Source organism: Uloborus diversus, chromosome 2, assembly GCF_026930045.1.
Source record: "Uloborus diversus isolate 005 chromosome 2, Udiv.v.3.1, whole genome shotgun sequence".
NCBI classification, from domain to species: domain Eukaryota; kingdom Metazoa; phylum Arthropoda; class Arachnida; order Araneae; family Uloboridae; genus Uloborus; species Uloborus diversus.
Window position 1 is genome coordinate 200,912,350 of NC_072732.1, and position 23,500 is coordinate 200,935,849.

At 32.1% G+C, this 23,500-nt stretch overlaps 1 long non-coding RNA gene across 1 annotated transcript in view; it reads left to right on the forward strand.

The window, feature by feature from the left end:
* Positions 1-245: 245 nt before the first annotated feature.
* The window catches only part of LOC129217621 (uncharacterized), a 107,694-nt gene continuing 84,439 nt past the window's right edge, over positions 246-23,500 (forward strand). Inside the window, exon 1 of the long non-coding RNA XR_008580235.1 lies at positions 246-404. This is a non-coding gene — a long non-coding RNA (uncharacterized LOC129217621). The remainder of the gene's footprint in view (positions 405-23,500) is intronic.

Consider the following 23,500-nt stretch of genomic DNA (forward strand, 5'->3'; position numbering starts at 1 on the left):
AAAGGCTGGGAGGAGAAAAAAAGAATACATACACACGCTGAAAAGCGACGGGTGGGTGACCAAAACAAACGTGTCCCCTCCCCAAACCAAAACCAGAAATACCCTCCGCATCCGAGTGGATCGCTCCGAGCGTCTGCGCATGCGCGCCAAGCGGCAACCGACGGCGGATCTTCAGAAAATCTAGTTTTCGTTGCGAAGAGCGATCAGTCGCTCTCTCGTGCTTTCGGGAGGAAAGACTACAGAAAGTCAGTGCACGGTTTGTGTTGTTGGATTATCGGGAAACGGTTTGTGTGATCCCGCTGAGCCGGTGCTCTTCTTCTCTTTCTCTTCTTCTCAAGGCAACATTAGGCGCATCTTTGGATTACTTAAATTTTTCTTTAAGATCAACCTTCCGAGGACTGCGGGTGAGTTTCAATTCTCTTATGCCAAGTTCATGTTTCGCCACATATTTTTCGTCAGATTTTTTGTCAGTCCGAACTTAGTTTTTTCTTCTAGAATAAGTTAATGAATTGTACCGCGAGGCAAATTGTTTGTAAGTTTTGAAACTTTTATGTTTCTTTGCACAAGTAAAAGATATACTAAAAGAAAAAACGCTTTTAAATAAATCAAATTTTGACATCGACGTAATAAAATTTTTAGGATTTGTGGAATTAGATGGAGAGTATAAAAAAATAGCTCCTTTCTCTGGATTATATCGGCGTGTTTGAATTATGTATTTGTGGGCTTAGTGAAATACTGTGATTTCAATTTTTGTCGGGTTTTTTTTATATAATCAAAATATGGATCTTTATTCTAACATTTTGCTATCAGAAATTATGCATTTACTAAAGTTCTCGTTTATATACTTCGGAAAAAAGTTTCCTATCTTGGAATTTATGATAAAAGGTTTGTAGCTTTCCAAATGACAAAATGTTTCTTTACCTTGTGGTACGGCATTTTCTTTGTGCGGTCGATATTTTACTGATATTTGTCAATGAAGTTTGTTTTGAAAAAAGTAAGCATATAAATGACTCTTTCAGTTACACTTTGTACAATCGAAATTTCGGTTATTTTCGTATTTAGTAGAATGTTATATATTAGTGAGATTGTTTATATTTTCATGGTTACTCTACTGCAATCAGCACAAGTTACTATGCTTACTTAGTTGTGCCTCTCAGCGTAATTCACTGCTTTTATTTGCTTTTTGCAATTATTTTCATTTTTCGATAATTCAAGTAATATTGCTTTGTGTGCTCCTGCACCCAAATTAATCTGCATAGTTTGTTTTTTCACTCGATGGAAATCACTCGCATTGAAAAACGTGTTTCGGAACTCAAGATTTGCTTCCATACATTTGGTCTGGTAAAAAATCTATGTTGTGTACAACAGTCAAATAAATTCAGTGAAAATTTTGATGCTTACTGAATTTTGCATCAATTGAACTTTGTTACTTAGTGGTACTAATTCGTTTGATTACGAGTTTTTTTCTTGGTACTGATGAATTTCGGGTTAGTGCAAATCACTTTACTTGGTTAAATCAGTTATGTATCTTCTTGAGCAAAGATCCCTTCGGTTGTGAAAATGATCTTCGAGTGACGAAATAATACTGCTTACACTGCTACATTCAATTCATATTTATTCACTGACTATGTTTATGCAATAAAAATTATTTTGCAAAACTGAAACCTATTTCAGTTGAAGTTATTTTCTTTACCAAAATCGGTTCTCTTCCTGCGAAAGCAAAAATAATTTTGGCAGTGAAAATTTCCTCCGAAGCTTCTCCGATCAGTGAAAAAATACTGCTGAGACTGATACATTTAATTTAAATTTGTTTCCTCATTGGTTTTATTATTATCCAGCATTAATTATTTTTTCTACTGAAACCTTTTTCAGTTGAATGTTATTTTGTTTACCGAAATCGGTTCTGTTCCTGCGTAAGAAAAGGTCATTTTAGCAGTGAAATTTTCTTCCGAAGCTTCTCCAATCAGTGAAATAATACCGCTGAGACTGCTACATTCTACTTAAATTAGTCTGCTTACTGGTTTTATTATTATTCAGTACTACATATTTAATCTATTGAAACCTATTTCAGTTTAAGTTATTTTACCTGCCGAAAGCGGTTTCTTCCCTATGTAAGCAAAAATCATACAGCATTGAAAATGTCCTGCGATCTGTGGATAAATAATATTGCTGAGACTGTTACATTCAATTTAAATTTGTCTCGTATCCGATTTCTTTTTTCATTGTGAACATTATATTTTATCTGCTGAAACTTATTTCAGTTGAAGTTGCTTTGTTTACCAATATTGGAGTCGTTTCTGCGTAAGCAAGATCATTTCGGCAGTGAAAATTTCTTCTGAAGCTTCTCCGATCAGTGAAATAATATCGCTGAGACTGCTACATTCTACTTAGATTAGTCTGGTTTTATTATTTTATTCAGTACTAAATATTTTATCTACTGAAACCTATTTCAGTTGAAGTTGTTTTGCTTGCGGAAAGCGTTTTCTTTCCTGCGAAAACAAAAATTGTTTCGACTGTGGAAATTTTCTCCGATCGGTAAAATGAAATAATACTGCTGAGGCTGCAACATTCAATTTGAATTTGCCTCCTTACTGGTTTTATTATTATTCAGTACTAAATATTTTATTTACTGAAACCTATTTCAGTTGAAGCTATCTTGCTTACCGAAAGCGATCACTTTCCTATGTAAAAAAAAATCATTTCGGCTGTGAAAATTTTCTTCTGTCTGTGAAATTATACCGTTGAGACTGCTACATTCAATTCAAATTTGTCTATTGACCGATTTTGTTATTATTCAATACAAATTTTCTTATTTACCAAACCCATTTTCAATTGAAGCTTTCTGAAACTAATTTGTTTGAATATAAGTTATATTGCTTACCGTAATCGGCCCTTTTCCTGCGTAAGCAAAAATTGTTTCGACTGTGGAAGTTTTCTCCAATCGGTGAAATAATACTGCGGAGACTGCTACACTCAATTTGAATTTGCCTCTTTACTGGTTTTATTATTATTCGGTACTAAATATTTACTTTACTGAAACCTATTTCAATTGAAGTTATTTTGCTTACCGAAAGCGATTTCTTTCCTGTGTAAGAAAAAATCATTTCGGCTGTGAAAATTTTCTCCTGTCTGAGAAATAATACTGCTGAGACTGCTACGTTCAATTCAAATTTGTCTAATGACCGATTTTGTTACTATTCATTACAAATTGTTTTATTTGCTAAACCTTATTTCAATTGAAGCTTTCTGAAACTAATCTGTTTGAATATCAGTTATTTTGCTTACCATAATCGGTCACTTTCCTGCGTAAGCGAAAATTATTTCGACTGTGGAAATTTTCTCCAATCGGTGAAATAATACTGCTGATACTGCTACTTTCAATTTCAATTTGTCTTAGGACCGAATTCGCTTTCCATTGTGAAAATTATTTTATGAACTGAAACCTATTTCAGTTAAAGTTTTTTTGCTTTCTGAATCGGTTTCTTTTGAGTTCCAAATAGTTTACTTTACTGGAATCAGTTCTTTTTCTGCGTCTAAAACCATTTGAATGTGGAAATCTACTGATAGGTGAAATCATACTGCTGAAACTGCAGCACTCGATTCAAATTTTTCTCCTAAATGTTTTTATTACTATGCAGTAAAAATTATTTTATTTTTTGAGAATTTTTTAGTTGAAGTTATTTTGCTTTCTGACTCGGACTCTTTTGGGTGCAAAATATTTTGCTAACTGAAATCTGTTCCTTTCCTGCTTGAATATTTTCTCCGATCGGGGAAATAATATAGTTCCGAGTTCTGCATTCAAATTGAAATTCTCTCCATAAAAATTTTGTTCGTTTCGCTTGTACAAATTGTTATGCGTAATGAAACCTATTTTAGTTTGGGTTTATTTTGCTTGCAGATAAATATTCTGTGAAATGCAAGCAATTTCGCTTCCTGAAATCTGTACATTACAATGCAAGTTACATTTACTTTTAGTGTAGGTTATTCTGTTCGCTGAAATTTGTTCGTTTCTGATCAAGTTGTCTGCTTTGCCGCAGAAGGTTTTACAACTTCGACACATTTTTTCTCTTTTCAAATTGTATCTCAGGAATTTCCTCCAATAAATGTAGTTATATTCCTTAATATGACTGCATTCGATTCATCTGTTTATTTAATTATCGTTATTCCTTCAATTGCAAATTATTTTACTTTCGGAAACATGTATGAATAAAAATTATTTCATCAGTGAAGTTATAGAAGTAGATAACTGCATTCAGTGCAAGATATTTAGTCAACAGAGCTATTTTTTTATTAAAAACAACAATATTTTTCTTGATTTTGTGTATTTCGTAACAATACAATTTTCTTTGTAGAATCTCTGATTCAAGCCATCCCGCAACTTGAAGTCAGTTCTTTTTTTGCTAAAAACTCTTGATTTTTCACTTGATAATTTGCTCGTTCATTGTAATTTGCTCGCTCATGTTATGGTAATTTGCTCGTCCACGTTATGATAATTTACTCGTCGACGTTATGATAATTTACTTGTCCATGTTAAGATAATTTGCTCTATAAACTATTCTTAAAATTGTAGTAGAAAAAGAACGAAACCGAGTTTTCCAAAAATCACTTCAAGGTGCACACCCCCATGCTACAAACTAATTTTTTGCAAAATTTCATGAAAATCGGCCGATTAGTCTAGACGCAATGCGCGTCACAGACATCCCGACAGATATCCGTACAAAGATCCAGACATTCAGCTTTATGATTAGTAAAGACGCATACGATAACAATAACATAATTTTTTTCACCTAAAAATGTCGATGCGCAGTTGAAATTCAAATAGCGTATATTCTACCATATAGCATTGATTCTTATTCGCAGATCCGGGGTACCATTACCGGTACTATGTCGTTTTTGAAGTAAATTTTGGAACACTTTGCATAATCAACTGTAATTCTTCTTAAAGGATTATTGTACTCCTTATACTTACGTGTAAGGAGTACAATAATTACAGTATATATTTGATTGAACGATAACCTCAACTTAATGATACATTCCACTGGTAAGGATTTGACTGCATTGAAGGTCTATGTTCCTCGATTTAACGATATCCATGACTTAACGATAACTTTTTCCAGTCCCTTGACAGTCGTTAAATCGAGGTTGTACTGTATATGCTCTTCCATACTCACTTACGTATAGGGAGTACAGTAAGTACAGTATATATTTGATTAAACGATACCGGATTGAACGACGTCCTCAGTTTAATGATACATTCCACTGGTAAGGATTTGATTGCATTGAAGGTCTATGTTCCTCGATTTAACGATATCCATGACTTAACGATAACTTTTTCCAGTCCCTTGACAATCGTTAAATTGACTTTGTACTGTACTTATCTTTGTAATTAACGTTTGTTGCAAGTAAAGCTTAATAAAAGTCTCACAACAAACAAATTTAACACTTGTTTAAAAGTTAATCTAAAAAAACTCACGGGTTCGGAGAATATTTTCGCAAGTTTTTACCGATCGCTAGTCAGAAAAGATTGAGAAACGCTGCATACAGCACAAATTTTCCACAAGATTCTTTGCAAACTTTTTTTTTCAATTTAAGCTGAAGAAGGATTTTACGCTAATTAATTTCGAAACATGAGAGGAAAATTACATCTGATTTTTTTCTCGAGCTTTAGAAAATAATGCATTCCATGATACATTTTCAGTGATTTTAGAAACAATTTGTGAGTTGAGTGACTTCAATACAACCATTAATTGTAAATAGTTTTGACATGGTATCCTATTATCTACAGCGGCATGATTAATATGAAACTTGTTGGATAGATATAACTCGTAATGAAAAGAAATCAGAATAATTTACGCAGAAATAATTAATGCATTGAAAAATGGTTTTTCTATTTTTAATCGGAGAGTATCTGCAGTTTTCGTTACTGTTGTGATAGCGACTCCGAATTTGTTTGAATTATTTCTAAATGCTATGTGTTCAAACTTTATGGTGGTACATTTCTTTTCATAGTTGTGTAATATCTTTCTCCCGCTAGTTTTATATTGGAGTTGAAATGTTACTTCTGTTCAAAGTTCGAATAATGGAAATGCAATGAATATAAAAGTGGCAGACTAAATTTTAACATTATTAACACATTTTTACATTATTTTTAAAAAACATCATTTTTTGATCTCTAATTATTATTTTTTTTCTTATATGATTGCTCCTTATCCAACTAATTTTGTCTCGAGCGATAGTTTTAGACTATAAATAAATACCAACCTACTAAATAGAGGAGAATCAAATAATACGAAACCATTCCTTTTGAAAAGTCTTTTTCTATGTGTATTTTCACTTACCTGTTAAAGGATTTTTCCCTATCAATTCCAATTATTGCTTTATGAAAGTAATAACTACAAGTTATTTAGCCCCACTCTACAAGTCTACAACTACATTGAAAAGTATAAATTCTCACAAGTATTTAACATAATATTGGATACGATTCTCTGAGATTTTATTGATAACTGTCATCTTCAGTTTTAAACTGCGTTCAATTTTATTGAATAAACTTTAGAAATATTAGTTTCGCACAAACGAGTCGTTCAATATTGGAATGCAAAAGAGAACGTCAAGAGAGGAAAAATCAATTGGTTTCCGCAAACATTGAAAACTTTATTGTTAAATTTCATCTTCTACTTAAGAACCATTTCTTCGACGGAAAAACCAATGTAACTAGATATGTATCTATGCTTGTACTTGTAAACTGTGACGTGCCTGACTATCTTTGTATATTTCAAGTAGATAATAAGTTTGTGAATTAATTTTAAAAAAAATGTTTTCCTGTGCAAAAATTCTTTGCATTTTTAACAATTTCAGTGTTTAATCCCAAATTGGGGAAATAATTTTTTTTCTAAACATAATTTGCGAGGTTGTGTGTGCTGGGAAAAGGGGGGGGGGGGAGAGCAACATAATTTTGTTAGCACTCTTCACATAATTCAGCTAAATTAGTAAGTAACATTTCTTGTGATTTTCGTATTATTTATATTACAACATCTGAAACTGCCATACCGTACATAAGTGATACATAGTCAAGCCCGCTCAATCGAATAGCCTATTTTCTATGAAAAATGATTCTAATAAGCGGGATATTCCATTAACCGGGACCAAATTAATGTACACCAACGGTTTAGTACATTAAAAATGTACTATATTAAGCGGGATATTTTTTTAACCAAGGTTCGAATTGGTATTTTCAATATAAAAAGTATGTTAGTCATAGTAATTTTGTTTATTCATTTTTAAAAATAACCAAAAAGTTATTCACTATATTTTATTATGTATAATACATCATTAATATAACAAAGTAATATAATATTCCTATTTACTTGTGTTTTATATTCATAAAATTATTAGCAATGTAGCAATTTTAATTCATATTAAAAGTGCCTAAGTAAATGCTAAACATTGCTCAGGAAAAAAGAAAATGTCTTATGACTGTGCACCAACTAATGCATATTACTTGTTTTTAAATCATATAACTGTAAAAGTAGCTAACAGAAGAAAAATTATTAAAACAGCTAATGCGAATTTAACTCCATTAAAATTGATAGAAATGTAAACTGAAATATTAGATATAAATAATGAAAAAAACATTAATTTTAAGACTACATATTGGAATTATAATATAAGAAATTAAAGAGTGACTTGAGGATGCATTTACAATTTTGAAGATTTTAGTTTGTGCTAATTGAAAATATCTGATATATATATCAAAATATCGGATATATATCAAAATATCCTATGTATATCAAAATATCGGATATTTTCGATACTTTCAAAAATATCATGATTTTTTCGAACCCTGCTTTTAACCAATATTCCAATGGACGTACTTGACTGTGCATATATTTGCACAGTACAAAACTTTTGACCATAAAAGTTCGACTTGGGGGGGGGGGGGTAAGCGACAGCTCACTCAGTGGCAGATTTACCATGCCACAATTGCGAAGAGCCGCCGCGACATAAAGGTTCTGAAAGGGATAAAAAATGCAGAAGCATTTTTACGTTAGACAAAGGGCCCCAAAAATTCACTGCACTAAATGTCCGCCAATGCCCACTCAGCAGTAAAGTGGAAAAATCTTTTAATGTCTAAAAATTTTATACGCATAGCTGTTATTGTAATGGTAATATTAAAGTTAGATTTTTCTCTGAACTGTGTTGTTATTATTATTATTTGCTAAGTTTCAGCGTATTAAAATTCAAATTTCGTGTCTCTCTAAAGCCAGTCGTATTATTTCGTAAAAATGCGCAAATTAGAACCATTTCAGAAATAGAATGAAGTAATTTTGTAAGTTATTATGAGTCTGTTTCGAAGTACCGATTTCTAATTGGATTACGAGCGAAAATATCTGAATTTAAATGGAATAGATTGCCCTGAAATCATTAAAATTATCACTTTTTTAAAAATGTTGCATAAATGGTTTACTCGTTACAGTTCTCAATTATTTACTTCATTTAATTCAATTAAGAGACAATATGACAAACGATTTAGTTGTAGTAACGGAGAATTCAGCTAATCAATACTTACAATGCAGATCTCGTGTACGCAAATTTTTAATCACCTAAATATCGTAATTAAGCAAATTTAAGGTAGTTTCACTTGGAATTTAAGCTTAGAAGAACTACAAGCGATGAAATTTGTATTTCATAAACTTTGATTGAATTTAATGCTTATAGAAGCTATTTTCCTAACAATATTCTGTGCTGCGATCGTACATGTTTCTGTTGTCATATTGAAGAGAAGTGGAAGCTTCGTACAGACACAAGGGATTACTTTAAATTTAGTTACCGGTAGCTAATTTTGACGTACGTGACAATTTTCGCGTTTATATGGCGAATTAATTTTTTATTCCTTTGCATACATTAAAGCAGAGTGCGCATGGACAGTGTGCGTCAAGAAGAATCGTACACTCGCCTTTTTATTTTGAAAACTGTTCTTGATTATTTTAACCAGTTAGTAGGGCGGTGTTTCAGTTTTCTTTACTTGATTTGTATGGCTTGATTTATACATTTGAAATAAATGTATTGTTTTCGCTGGAATGAATTATTGAGATACAGTCCTCATAACCTACACAAGAACATCGTACAGATTTTAATCTGCATTAATGTGGATTGATTTTGATCTGAATTAATAACGAAGTTAGTTTATTTTTTTATATTTGTTATATTCTTCTATTCTAGTCACTAGAGCAACCAGGATTTTCCTCTAAGATGGGAAGGGGGCCATAGCAGCTCATGGAAATGTATATTATGTCCCCACATTCATTACTGGGCCCCCTGTTTCAGCTGCACGGACCCCTTACATTTTTTTCAATAGGCATGCAAAATAAGTTTTAACCACTTTTTATTCTCCCGGGCCCGGAATTAGCCCTAGAACATTACTGAAATACACAGGGGGCACAGACATTTTGGGGCCTGTCACAAATTGCTTTTACGGGCCCCACTCCATATTTTTTACCCTACGTTTCTACATTTATTTCAACTCATAGTACGGCCGGTGTATTATACAATAGGACTTCATTTTTCTGAACTCCAACTAACCGGATAGCTGATTATTGAATCGCTTTCAGAATTTCTGGAAAACAAAAATAAGGTGAAAGCTTACTGCCGTTCACAAAATAATGATTGTATCTACGCGCGCTATTTACTTTGACAGAGATGTTCAGCAAGCAGTGACATTCAGTTACTATACCATAGTACATACTGTTCTAATGTACAGTACTTGCAAGTACGCTTCGCATGAAAAGTATTTTCCGCATACATAAATTAACTGATTAAAATAGCCCCTTTTTCAGAAAATTCCAATTATCCGAAATTTTGATTTTGTGAATGGGTCCGGCCCAAATTGATTTGGATAATTACAGTTCTACTATATTAATAATTTTAGGATTAGTAAATTGGTTTGTAATCAAGAACTCTGGGTTAACCTTCAGTACCAGCGCCCTCTATACTAATGAACTACGTGAACTGAAATATCGCTTTAGATAAATCATTTGTGTGAGTGATTGATTGGATGTACTACACATTTTCAATACGCAAACACGCAATTTTTCTCTTCATTTTGGGCACTCAAAATGCTCTTGCAAGTATGTTTAAAAAGGAAAAAGAGGGAATAAGAAACGGAGCGAATCAATTCATTTGCTTCTATTGATCCTGCATTAAGAATAATTGAAATTGCGATTCAGGAAAAAAAAAAAAACGTTTTTTCTTTCTGAATAATGCTCTAAATTGGATTAAAGTATTTCTTCCAATGGGGTATCGAATATTGTTTTACTTTGAGAATGTAATGGAGTCGGAACATGGTTGTTCTAAATACGCATTTCAATACGCATTGTTTTGTTTTTTTTTTTTTAATTTGCACAAAGTCAGGATATATAGTTTCTAAAACACCGACAGAGTGGTGTAGTAATTAGGTGCTGATCTCTTACACCCAAAGGTGCAAATTCGAACTTCGCTCTAGTCGTTCGATTTTCAAGATGCAGAAAATTGACAGCATCGATGTCGTATGATTATGCGGCATGTAAAAAACGCCTCGAACACTCGTTTGACTTGTGGTGCTCTTGGCAAAATTAAATTCATTTAGTAGTTTCGCATCGAAAATAGCCCAGGTGTCTCCATCTCGTGGGAAAACTGGGCGTCAAGATTATCGTGGTAGTGACATCCGCCTATAGTGGTACTATATGAAGGAATGAATGGATGCTATATCGGGGGATCGCTCTATGTCTGCAAAAGGATGTGCCTCTCATTTTGCCCCATTAAAAAGAAAAAAAAAGATTCTTAAAGACAAAACAAGTAAATTAATTGCATTTATTGAACATGAATTCAAACATGAGGTTAACAAAAAGTTGAATTTTTGTGTTCAGAAAATTATTTGGTAAAATACAGTAACTTATCAAATGCATCGTTGAGCGAGAGTTTATAATTATTTGCGAAATTTTTCGATTCGACAGCTCATCATGCTGACATTAGCTCGCATTAGTCGCCTTTAAATACGCAACATTTTATTTGACATTTTCGAAACAGATCGACCATTCACTTAGTTCCGTCCTATCAAATTCGCATTGGAAATAATTGCAATTTCGAAAAACTGAGTATACATTTTAGCACGAATACATCAATGTATATCTTTAATTATGGTTCAGAATCTAGTTTTTGTTTGATTCGTTTCATATTCGAGTAAATAACTCATGCGTATTTCATTCACTAATCTTCATTTAATACAGCTCTACTTGAATAAAAATATATTCCAAAGCATAAATTTATACACAAATGATTTCTAAATGGAGAACTCCGGTTATTGAAACGAATTCCAGTTGTTGCAAAAATAAAATTTGATCTTTCGGAGCTATAATATCCACTATCGTATGAAGAGAATTGTAAAACTTGACTCTCGATTTAGCTGCTTGCGAAAATATTTGAGTAATTGTCTCACGTGCATTCCGTTTGCACATGTTCAATGCATGCTGCTTTTATCTGACATTTTCGAAAAGGTGCAGTTTCATAATAATTACTATTAAACAAATACGTAAAGTGTTTGACCCTTTCTAACGGGAATTATATCGACCTGTATTAAGTAATAAAAATAAACTCGATATTATAGTTTACTTGTGCAATAATAACGTTTACAATAAATATTTTATACGCAATTTCGAGATTTAGCCCTTAGGGAAAAAAATTGATAAGGTCTAGATTTGTGAAACTAATAACTCCACTCAATCTCAAGGTTAATTTCTTTCGCTTGGTTATTTATAGTACATGAAAAATTCTATAGTATATATATATATATATATATATATATATATATATATATATATATATATATATATATATATATATATATATATATATATATATATATATATATATATATATATATATATATATGGGGCATTCCTCGGTATTTTCGATATTATGTAGAGTCCGTAACGTGATCTTTTTTTGCCATAACTTTTTAACTTACCGTTTGATTTGCAAATTATTTTAATTTGAGCTGGTGTGTTGGTAGGAAAAGATCAAAATAAAATAATATGCTAATCAAACAGTAAATTAAAAAGTTATGGCAAAAAAGGTCATGTTACGGACTCTACATAAATGTCAAAAATACCTTGGAATGCCCCATATATATATATTTGTTAAGTGTGTGTGTATTTATGTATGTTTGTTATTCAACTCCGAAATTTAAGTCTGATCATTGCCGAATTTGGCACAGACGTCCTTTGATGCTCATTAATTCACTTGGGGGTGGGGAGAGGTAAGGTGGGTTTTTGGAATGTTTACACTTGACTGGTAACTCCGAATTTTCGGATTTGAACCTGACCCCAAAAACTGAATTTTTGGAATTTAAAAAAAATCCAAACAAATTTAAGTTTAAATTTTGAGCCAAAAAATTCTTGTTTTTCGCACGTTAATGGAAAATTTTATTTTTTTATTATTTGCTTTAAGCTTGATTGTTGAACATGCATCAGTTGACTCAACTTTCACTTCTGAGGCAGACCGTACAACGCCGCATAGTTCAATAAAGATAACGTAAAATAATAGCCTAAAACAGATATGTGCAAGCGCAAGTTGCTTACTTTACAAATTGTGCACTTTTTGTACTGACAATTTCAGTCGCATGATTATTCTTAGATCAAGACGGATACGCCCAATCAAAAGTTTGGCACCTAAAAAAATATTTTAATGGCGGTCTTAAGAAATTGAAAATTTCTACTGCGAATACTTGTGTACTGAATTTTCTGAACCGCCCAAAACTATTTTAAGAGTATTAGCAATTTCAAACATTTTTTTTTCCTTCTTAATCCGGAAATCGCGTCCCATTTATCCTTCATGAAAATTCCACGGGGCTAAGCAAATAAATGCTACCGACTTTGTTGGTTCGATTAGACCAATGTGGAACTGTGATGAAGACTTCGGTTACTGACCTCAGCTCCTTTAAAGTGGAAATAACTACTTATCATCAAAGCATATTCGTAACAAAATATCGTTCATAAAATATACTATATCATGCAATGCTATAGCTCTCCTATCAAGTTTCCAAAAAGTTGCGAACTACGAAATTTCCGCATTTTAACAAATCCATTACCATCGCTCATTACTTCCACTCTCAAACAACTTCAAGAAAAATATCCCAATGTTCGAAAATTGTTCTCGTGTATTCTACATCAACGTCCCATTTTGTACAATGTTTTAAATGATGAAACCTAATCGGTCCACTGGATACTACAATTGAAGGTTTTGGATGCATGCCAGAATTTCTCACGCTATCCAGCAATAGCTATTCTCGATGTTATACACTCGATCCGACATTTCAAATTAGTTCGGGTAGAATTACACACCGGTTGTTCGCTTACCTTCCTTACGATGTACCAGACGAGATAACTAATGGCTCGAATCAAATTCATTTTTCAATTGTGATTCTGACAGTATCTTTGCAGTAGTTTTGCTTCTCATGCGTAATTTTACCATTGAATCGCATTTTTTGCTAAGAATGATCTGAGGTTAATCTAAAATGAATTTTGTATGTACAAAGTTAGTGGTGTTTTGCAAATAGGTAAAGCTATTCCAGGTAATTTATTTATTTTACTTATTTATCTATGTTGATATATTAATGTTTTCGACATTTTCTTTTAAGTTTGATGTTCAAGTTTATTGTGAAATTTATTTAGCAATGTATTTGCAAGTAAATAGCCAGTGCTAGCAAATTTGTATGGAGAAACCGAACAGTGTTAATCAAATCTTTAAAATTCGTATTTTTTTTTAAAAATAAGGTTTCAAAAGTTTCTTTTATTAAATGAATTGGCAGTAGTATATTTCTTGTGTACATTTCCAAAACGAATACGCGTACGGAATTCCGTTTCTGAGCACTAGGTTTGGAGCTTTTCGTTCACTTGGTTAGTACTCCCCCCCCCCTTCCCGCCAAATAAAACAGGGTTGTCCCAAACTAAAAATTTTGAAAAATAAAAAAAAAAATAATTTTTAGAATGATAAAATACGAACATGCACACATATCATAAATACATAACATTTAATGAGAAGGAACAATAGTTAATAGGAAGGAATGTAGGCAATTCAAAAATTAGAAAAGGAAAAAAAAACATCAATGTCGCAATATTGTCTCCAAATTTGCCGAATTAGGAAATTTTTGGGAGGTCGCAGTAACTTCTCAAAATATTTTTAGCGCAGAACAATTTGAAACGACCAAATAGTGCAGTAATTCGTTCGTATAATCAAAATTTTGCATCATTGCGATATGTATTCCCTTTAAACTTGATTTTTAAAAACCTGGCAATGGCAAGTGATAAAATGTATGTAACAATGGGAAAAGCATGATTTCATTCTGTTATAAATGACAAAAATTCAAAGAATCGGCTTCAATTTTTAGCATAAAATAAACATTTGGTTTAACGAATAACTGTTCTGATGATTATATTTCTTTTCTCTCATATGCTAAGAAGGTACCTTCTTTTTTTTTCCATCCAGTTCGAAGAAATTTTTTAAAAATCATATTACATCAACGTCTTGGATTCGTGCTTAGTAAACTTATACTATCGATTTTGCTGGAAATCGATATCTTCCGCATTCGCTCCTTTATTTACCGCAAAAATCTATAACATTCATTTTAGAAGCAGTAAGGTAAGCAATACTTTGCTTGCATTTTTGAAAACATTTGTACAATATACTTGGCAAAAGTCAAAATACTAGATCTGCTACACCGGTATTAGAATGTTAATCGATATTGATCGAGAAAGTAATTAAATATGTTAATATATTTAATTTCGAAAATTTCAAACATTTTGAATCTATATTGGACATACCTTGTTGCATTAATGTTTTTCTTGTCTCAATGTATCTGTTTTATTTTTCCGTTGTAGGCGGTTGCAAAATGCTTTTGTTTGACTGTAAATAAATATCTTTGAGTTGACTGTGACATTCATCATTAACTTTTTGCCGGATTTTAAGCTCGTGTGCTGTAGAAAAAATCTGCTGCTTTTATGCATGTTTCAAAATATTTCTTTTTGTTACCAAATGAAGACTAAAATTGAAAAACGAATTAAGGTGCCAATTTTTTTTTTTTTTTTGTAAAAATGAAGTTAATGTCGAACATTTCACTAAGGTAAACGATTTATGTGCCTATCCCCCCTAAAAGTAGTTGAAATAACGTTGGTAGAGTCCGCCAGTTGAGTAATGTTAGCGCCCGTGCGATGGAGACCGCAGTAAGTGCCATTGAAGGTTACTTATCTGGTTGGTCCAAGTCCATATGCAAAAAAAAATTGGAAACCGCAGTAAGTGCCACAATCCTCCTGAAATCTTATTTTTGATGCCCTGTAAAATTTATAATTTGGCACTTACTGCGTTTTCCATTTTTAGTCTTGAAATGTATTTCGAGTATAGTGGCTTATAAAATTCAAAGTTTTCAAAGTGTTACATGTTCAGTGGTGCCAATTTACGCCCGCGGGACAAGATTGTCCCGTAAAACAGATTGATGGGGCCCATTGTTATGTCTAATGTTACGAATCAAAAATATATCATGGAACGTTCCACATATAGTCTTTATTCGGTATTACGAATGACTGTTGCATATTTGAAGCCAACTAGTTAGAAAATAGTTTCTAAAAGAACAGGTATCAATAATTTATTATCGATACATTTTTGTTTCAATAAAATAAATATGTAGTGCTGATAACAACGGTTCTTCGATTGCAATGATCTTTCCTTTTCTAGTATTAGCTATAAAAATATTTAAATATATTTCAATTTATGTGTGTTTCGTCCCGCAAGATTAATGTTAGTACTATAGGTGCGGCCCTTGGGTAAAAAAATGTTTTTCACCGTTTCTAGGTATACCAGGATCTCAGAATAAAGTAATCCTTTATGTTTTCATTATTATGTCAAACAATTAGCCATTTCTTTTTCTTTACAAACGCAAGATTGCTTGCCATCAGTAGATAATTCTAAGTTAGCTAACATACATTAAATAAGAGAAGACTGAAAGCATTTCATTTTTTGTCTAAATGGATAAAAAATCAAAAAAATAAAATAAAATAAAATAAAATAAATAAATAAAATATAAAGATAAAATATAAAACCTTTAAATTTAAAAAAAAAATTAAAAATTTTCAGACTTGCAGTAGTTGTAGTTTTAATAAACTCTTAAATCTGATTTGGGTGTCTCCCCCCAGAAGTGTATCACCCGGGGCGTCCCTCCCTCCGCCCCCCGGTAGTTACGCCACTGCATAGATGCAATATGGTCTTCTCTTCTAGATTTTCGCAATGCATCGTATTATATTCCTCATTCTATGCTTTCGAATCATTTCTTTGACATTACAATACTAATATTGATCGAGATCGATAGATATAGTGAAGGGCTCATAAATACTAATTTAGAATATGACTCGAAAATTTCGCAATGTCTCTCACTGAATGCGTACGATATATATTGTAACTGAACTGTACCCTATTAACCATTTCATAATGCCTGCTGCTGTATATTCGAGGATTATATTTCTGGTAAATACTCTGGCCAGTTGTTAAACAAGATGGTTATTAGGCTTATGCGCGTTGTGTAGCTGAATTACATATGATAATACAACGCTGGCTTCATATTTATTATTTGGGATGGATATGTTTTCATTTATGTTTCTTCTGTTGGTAAATACTGAAAGTTTAGCATTAAAGATTTTTGTTTTATTTATTAAGGAGTTTAAGGTGCTGTTTAAGTCTTAATACTTTATCAGATTACAATTAATTTTGATACAGTTTTAACTCCGCGCAAATGCATTTTAGTATGGATCAAAAACAGTGCTGGTACATTTTCAAAATTGTATTACAAATATTTTAGCAGAATAAAAGATTTCATGAAGCTATAATACGATTTTAATGCATATTCGAAGTGCTAATATCATAGACGAGCTAAATTTGGGAGGTCTAATATTAACAATTGCCTTTCAGGCTGAATAGCAAATATGAATGCGGTGAGAAATTAATGAAAAGACGGAGCTGCGGGCGGATACCTTTTGATAGGCTGCGGTAGCATGAGCAAGACGTATACTTCGTTCGCGGAAAAGATAGACCAAAAGTAAACAGACAAGTTGCCAGAAGGTTTGCCAGTTTTAGGGATTTTCTCTGTGATGAAGAAAAAAATGTCACGTGATTTTTGTCACCAATTGGCGCATTTCTTTATTTTCATCTAGTCTATATTTTCCTCAAGCATTATCGTACTCACGTAATGACAACACTCTTCTTGATCCATTAGTATATGCGTGCAATTACAAATATTTATATCCGTTTACAAATATTTACTCCGCCCTTTGCCACAAATAATGTACTGCATAATCGCTTCCACTGCATAAAGTAATTAAGCGTGCTAATATCTGATCCTTCTGATGAAGAAATCAATATAGCTAAATCAAATTTGGGTAGGTATTACGTTTTCTCTTATAACTTATGTTAAAAATATACTCCCATACTCGGCTTAGATGTAGACATTTTATTGATTTCTGCTTTATTTTAAATATTTATGATCTGAGACACAACGAAACGCCATTGGGGGGGGGGGGATTTTCTTCCTTAACAACCAAAGCTTAAAATAATCTTCCTTGTTTCTCTCTTACTCGAATTATTTTCAATATAAAATACAGAACACGCTAGTGATCTGTAAAGATATCTGGGAATAGAAAATCTACACGCAAACCAAGCAGTGCCTCTATTTTTCTTGGGAATATGCAAAGCATATAAACCTCATTATACTAAACCGAACAACGCTTTATTTTATTTAAAAACTTCCTTGTTATTTCACTGCGTACTTCTGAGAAGTTTTGCCTAATGAGTAAGCGTAAGTTCACTGAGTCGTAAGCCGACCTTTGTACATAATGCAGATCAGTGGGCTAGAACTTGTCCTTTCTCGAAATTCTAGGGCTTCTCTATGCTTCAGCGATTTATGAGACATGCTTGCTGATTTTTTTTCATATTTCTGAATTTCCTCTTTCCCGCCATAAATCAATTTTTATTCCGAGTGATATTTCAAAACCGATTCTGTTTATGGCTTGAAACGTGATCTTCTTCATTCCCTTCCCTATTCAATTTTCAATGCGTATTGGATGATGAAAAGTGTTGTGTATGTGTGGGTGTGTGTTTGATTCTGTGTTTTATTGAAAAATATGTTTAATATTTCATGGCTGAATTTGCTTACGAAGAGTTATGTTTAGGTAAAGCAATGTTTTACAAAGTCTAAAAGTGAAACATATCCGAATTTGCACTCTTTTTTTTTCTTCCTTTTAGCACTCTTACGCATTTAATCAATGAAGGTTTAAAAAGTACTTACTTCTAAATCCTACTTGATTTAAATATAAAAATAAGTATTGTGAACTTTAGTTTTTCAATAAAGTTTTATTCATATGTTTTAATTACAAAACCTGAATATTCTCAAATCATGCACACTTCAAAATAAATCACATTAGCTGAGGATTTTTGAATGTGGAATTAAATGAATCACAGAATATGTTTTTAATTTTAAATCTGGGCATACGTAGTTTCATATATTAATTTAAATGAATTACATTATGGAATCATTATGTTCCATACAGAATTACATAAAGAAATCACAAATTTGACCTGAACCAAACCAGTTCCACCGATGAATACTAGTCAATCATTTTAGTAGATTTTTGATTTTAAACTTCATCTTGGAGTTGCTCATATTCAAACTGGTACTATATTTTTGTGTATATGTCAATGTAGAAGAAACTCAAATAAACACTTTGGAGCCCTAGGTGTTTCTTGGAAACCTCTCACATCCACCAAGAATTCTAAAATATGGGAAACGTAAAAGCTTAACTGTGTAGAAAAGTTTTTAGACCTTCGGAATGTTATCCAAATTTCTAAATTAATTCCAACAATGATGTTACCCGATTGAGCGGAATAAAAATATATGGTTGTGTGTGTGTGTGTGTGTGTTTTTTTTTTTTTTTTTTTTTGACATTTAAATGTGTACTAGATTACGATTTGTTTTAGTTCAAAACCGTTTACTGCTTTCATTTGCTTCCACTCAAAACGGATCAGAAGAATTCGAATTACAGAAACAAAATGGCAGGAAACCATGTTAGTTATTTTTGAAATGTAAAAGATTATGTTTTCTGAATTTCCTGTGTTAAAATCCAAACTTTACCACCATATGACGAGAAAAAAGTTAAAATTAGTGCTAAATCGAAGAATATTATTTTTCAATCTTGCACTTAAAATTTCTTGATCAAATCATCAGAACACATTTTATTTCAAAACTTTCATCACAAACAACATTAGCACTTGACGCAAGCAACAGCTGTATTTCAAAAATAATCATATGCAGTAAAGATTGATGCTTCTAAGCATCCATTTTCCAATGAAAGTTACGAATTTATGCCTTCGAAATGTTGATCTTTACTTTAATATTCTCCGTCTGCGTGCTCACACACTATTGAAGTCTCCTAAAAGTTCTTAAATCGACATTGGACGGAAGTTCTACGGACGCAGACGATTATAAATCTCCTGGAGACATACAAGACTTGATGAAATATTCGTTTCTGAGGAAATTTATAGCGGGAAGTTTGAGAGCTTCCGCTCTTACATTTTTCTTTGGCTTTCGAAGGATTCAAGTTAATATCGCAATAAATATTTCGTCCATGAATGTTAATCAAAATTACAAAGATCAGTCCCTAAACTGGAGGAACTTGGACGATATTTCCGGAATTTTTTTTATATATATATATTTTTTCCTTCTTTCAATATAGATAAGGAGAAGTGAAGTTCAGGAACATTTCTTTTTGTTTTTCTGCCGAGCTATGCATGATTCATAGTTTAATATTACTCATATTTTATCCGTTATGTTGTCTTGCCGAAAGATTAGTGGGTGGCAGTAAGGATAGGGTGAATAGTTGGATTTTTGATGTGATATGTTTTATGCGCGATGTGAATTGTATATTTTCGTCTTAAACTTCTTAATTATCATTTTCTTATATTTCCTTTCCAGTTTTGTTGTCTTAGAAACGACAAGACAAATTTATTGATTATTAAGTCGCTATAATATATTTTTCTACATGTTGCTATATAGTAGACCCTCGTTTTTCGCGGGTTCATTTTACGCGGTTTCGATTATACGCGGTTTAAGATTTACACCTTTATTTTATTTTACGCGGATCAGTTTCGGTTTTACGCGGATGCGGCAATGCAAACAGATATCATTTTCCCCTCTTTCAAAATCTAAACTCCTAAAGATTGCAGATTACACGTAATCAACTGCATTTTGGCGTGCTAATAATCGATCTTGGGCCACTGGAGACATTTTATGCGATTGGTTCCATACCTCTTTCCAGAAGAAAAGTTATTAAACGCACACAGTTCAGAACTCACTGGAAGAAGAGATTTAGGAGTGACCACGGAGGGCAAAACCAACGAGGATACCGACATTGGTGACACACAACCAAAACCGTTCACATTGAAAATTTTGAGGCATTATTAGGTGGTAGAAATGATCTTTCTGATTTTTTAGTGAAGGAAGATCTATCATGGAAACGACGCAAGTAGTCATGGATGCGTCGGTGCTCTGCAAAGAACTACAGAGAAATATTCTTGACGGCCAAAAGACCATCATAGCCAGTTCCTTTTCTTAAACAATAAATTAATTTGTGTTTTCTTTGTGCATATGTATCGATAGAAGTACGCATTAAAACTTATTATGCAATTCGTCATCACTAGAATAAAGTATTTTTTTCATCTACGGAACCTAACCCCAATTTTAACACTACAATTATTTCTCACTTTACGCGGTTTCGATTTACGCGGCATTTCCGTGGCACACAAGCCCCGTGTATAACGAGGGCCTAATGTATTGGTGTATATGAATTGTTTTTCTCTTGAAATGCGTCTGATTCATAGTTTGATGTTACTCAAATTTTATCCGTAGGTTGTCTTGCCAAAAAATTACTGGGAGACAGTTGGGATATGGGGAATAGTTGCAAATATGATGTGATCAGTTTTGCAAGCAAATTTAATTGTAAATATTCATCTTTAACTACTAATTACCATTTTCATGTATTTCCTTTCCAATTTTGTTGTTGTAGAATTGAAAAGTAAAATTATTAAATAATTGTAATATATTTTCATGCATATTGTTATATTGCTGTATTTGCATTGTTTTTCTGCTGATATATGTATGATTAATAACTTAATGTTACTCTTTTGTTTTTCTCCTTATGTTGTCTTGCCGAAAAATTAGTGGGCTGCAGTTAGGATAGGGTGAATAGTTGGAAATTTGATATGATGTTTTATGGGCGAATTGAATTGTAAATTTTCGTCTTAAACTTCTGAATACTTTGTCATTTTCATCTATTTCTTCTCCAATTTTATTTTTATCGAAATGGCATGCAATATTAAGTGATTTTTAAATAACTACAACAATTTTTTTTATTTATATCGATATCTAGTTATATGTACATTTTTTCTGCTGAGATATTTATTCATAGTTTAATAGTACTCACATTTTATGATTATGGTATTTTGCTAAACGATCAGCGAGAGTTAAGTTGTGGTGAATAATTGTATTTTTAGTTTGATATGTTTTATTGCCGAATTTAGTTGTATGAACTCATCTTACATTTCTCAAAAACCTACAAGTATTCATCTGTCTGTTTCTCAATTTAGAGTTACGAAAAGATTTAAAAAAAAAGCGGAGTAAAAGTGATTATTAAGTAACTAATGAAATTTTATGTTTTCAGTTTAAATAAAAAAGCTTCTTAAAAATGTCATGTTCAAAAAATTATTTTGAGGTGAATTTTAATTTAACGCACCTTACACTGTAAAAAAAATTCGGAAACGTTTCTGAGCATATCGTGTAGCTGCTGTTCATGAAATTTTCAAAAACGTTTCTGAGTATTTCGGAATTCTCTTTCTATAATGTCCGGAAACGTGTCTGAGTATTTCGGAATCCTCTTTCTATAATTTCCAGAAATGTTTCTGAGTATTTTGGAATCCTCTTTCTGTAATTTTCAGAAACGTTTCTGAGTATTTCGGAATCCTCTTTCCGTAATTTCCAGAAATGTTTCTGAGTATTCTGTGCAGCTGTGGTTCATGAAAGTTTCGAAAACGTTTCCGAGTATTTCGGAATTCTCCAAACAATTTTCAAAAACGTTTCTGAGAATTTCGGAATCCTTTTTCCGTGATTTTTTCTAAAAAATAATTCTTTACTATAGTATTGCATGCCATATCAGTTTCAATTCTTTCATATCTAAGAGCAATGAAACAAGCAATTTTAGAATCATTCGTATATTTTTTCTTCTTTTTTTTCTGAATTTCTAATGACAAATAGCATGGTTAACAGCATAACATATGCACCGTTATAAATTTTTGAAAATTTATGAAATAATATAGTAGTTTCATTCATAATCACAAAATCGTCGGGGGAGGGAAGGGGAGTACTTTCTCAAAAGTGGGATTGTTTGTTAAACAATATTAACAGTTTTTCTCTCTATTTTCAAGACAAAATTATCAACATATTGTATTTTTAATGCAGAACTTAAAAACTTATCTTGTATCAAACTTGATAGCTTTTATTTTCGGATAAAATTTGACAGAACTTACCTACACTTTGCGTTCCGAAATTCGTTCACGTCAAGTCAATTTATTTGACGAACAAAGTGTACCGAAAAGTGCCAGCAGAGAAATTGATGAATTTAAATATGACACCAAAGTCCCCCTGCTGGAACCATTCGGGTTTATTCTTCTTTTCTTGCCCTTTTCCAGTTTATCACAAGTATATATACTTAATCAAAATAGGTTACTGATTTTATTTTTAGAGTGTGCGCAAAATGCATTATATATTTTATTTATTAAAACATTGAACTCTATTACATGATTATTCCATTTCATATATACGAGAGTCCCCCCCCCCACACATAAGAGTGATGTTGCACCCATAAAATGATATAAAGCGCCCCCCCCCCCCCTTAAAAAAAAGCAACCCCTTGAGAATGTCAATGGCACAGTCTGCGTGGTGAACGCCCCTCGTCTTCTCCCCATATGTACATTGTATATTAATAACATAGTATTTAAAAAATGATCACTTTTAAAACAATGACATGAAATAATATTTCTTTTTATTCCGGCATGTAAATGCAGCTGTTCCATTTTTGCCACTGACTCATTCCTCCTGACTGTCCTACATTAAACTAGTATATCCACGAAGGAAATGTTATTTTCGGAACAACTAATGTCAAGGAATTTTTTTATTGTTAACCACATTTAACAAAATGAATAAGCAGATGAATTATTTGCATAACTATGTTCTTACTAATAGATAACATGGTCATTTTCTAATGGTATAAATATTTTTAAATGAATGAATAAATTATAATAAAAAAAGATAAATAATACTGGCACATTTTTTGTGAAGCATATTACAATACTAGAAAATATTTGCATTACCATATTTTTA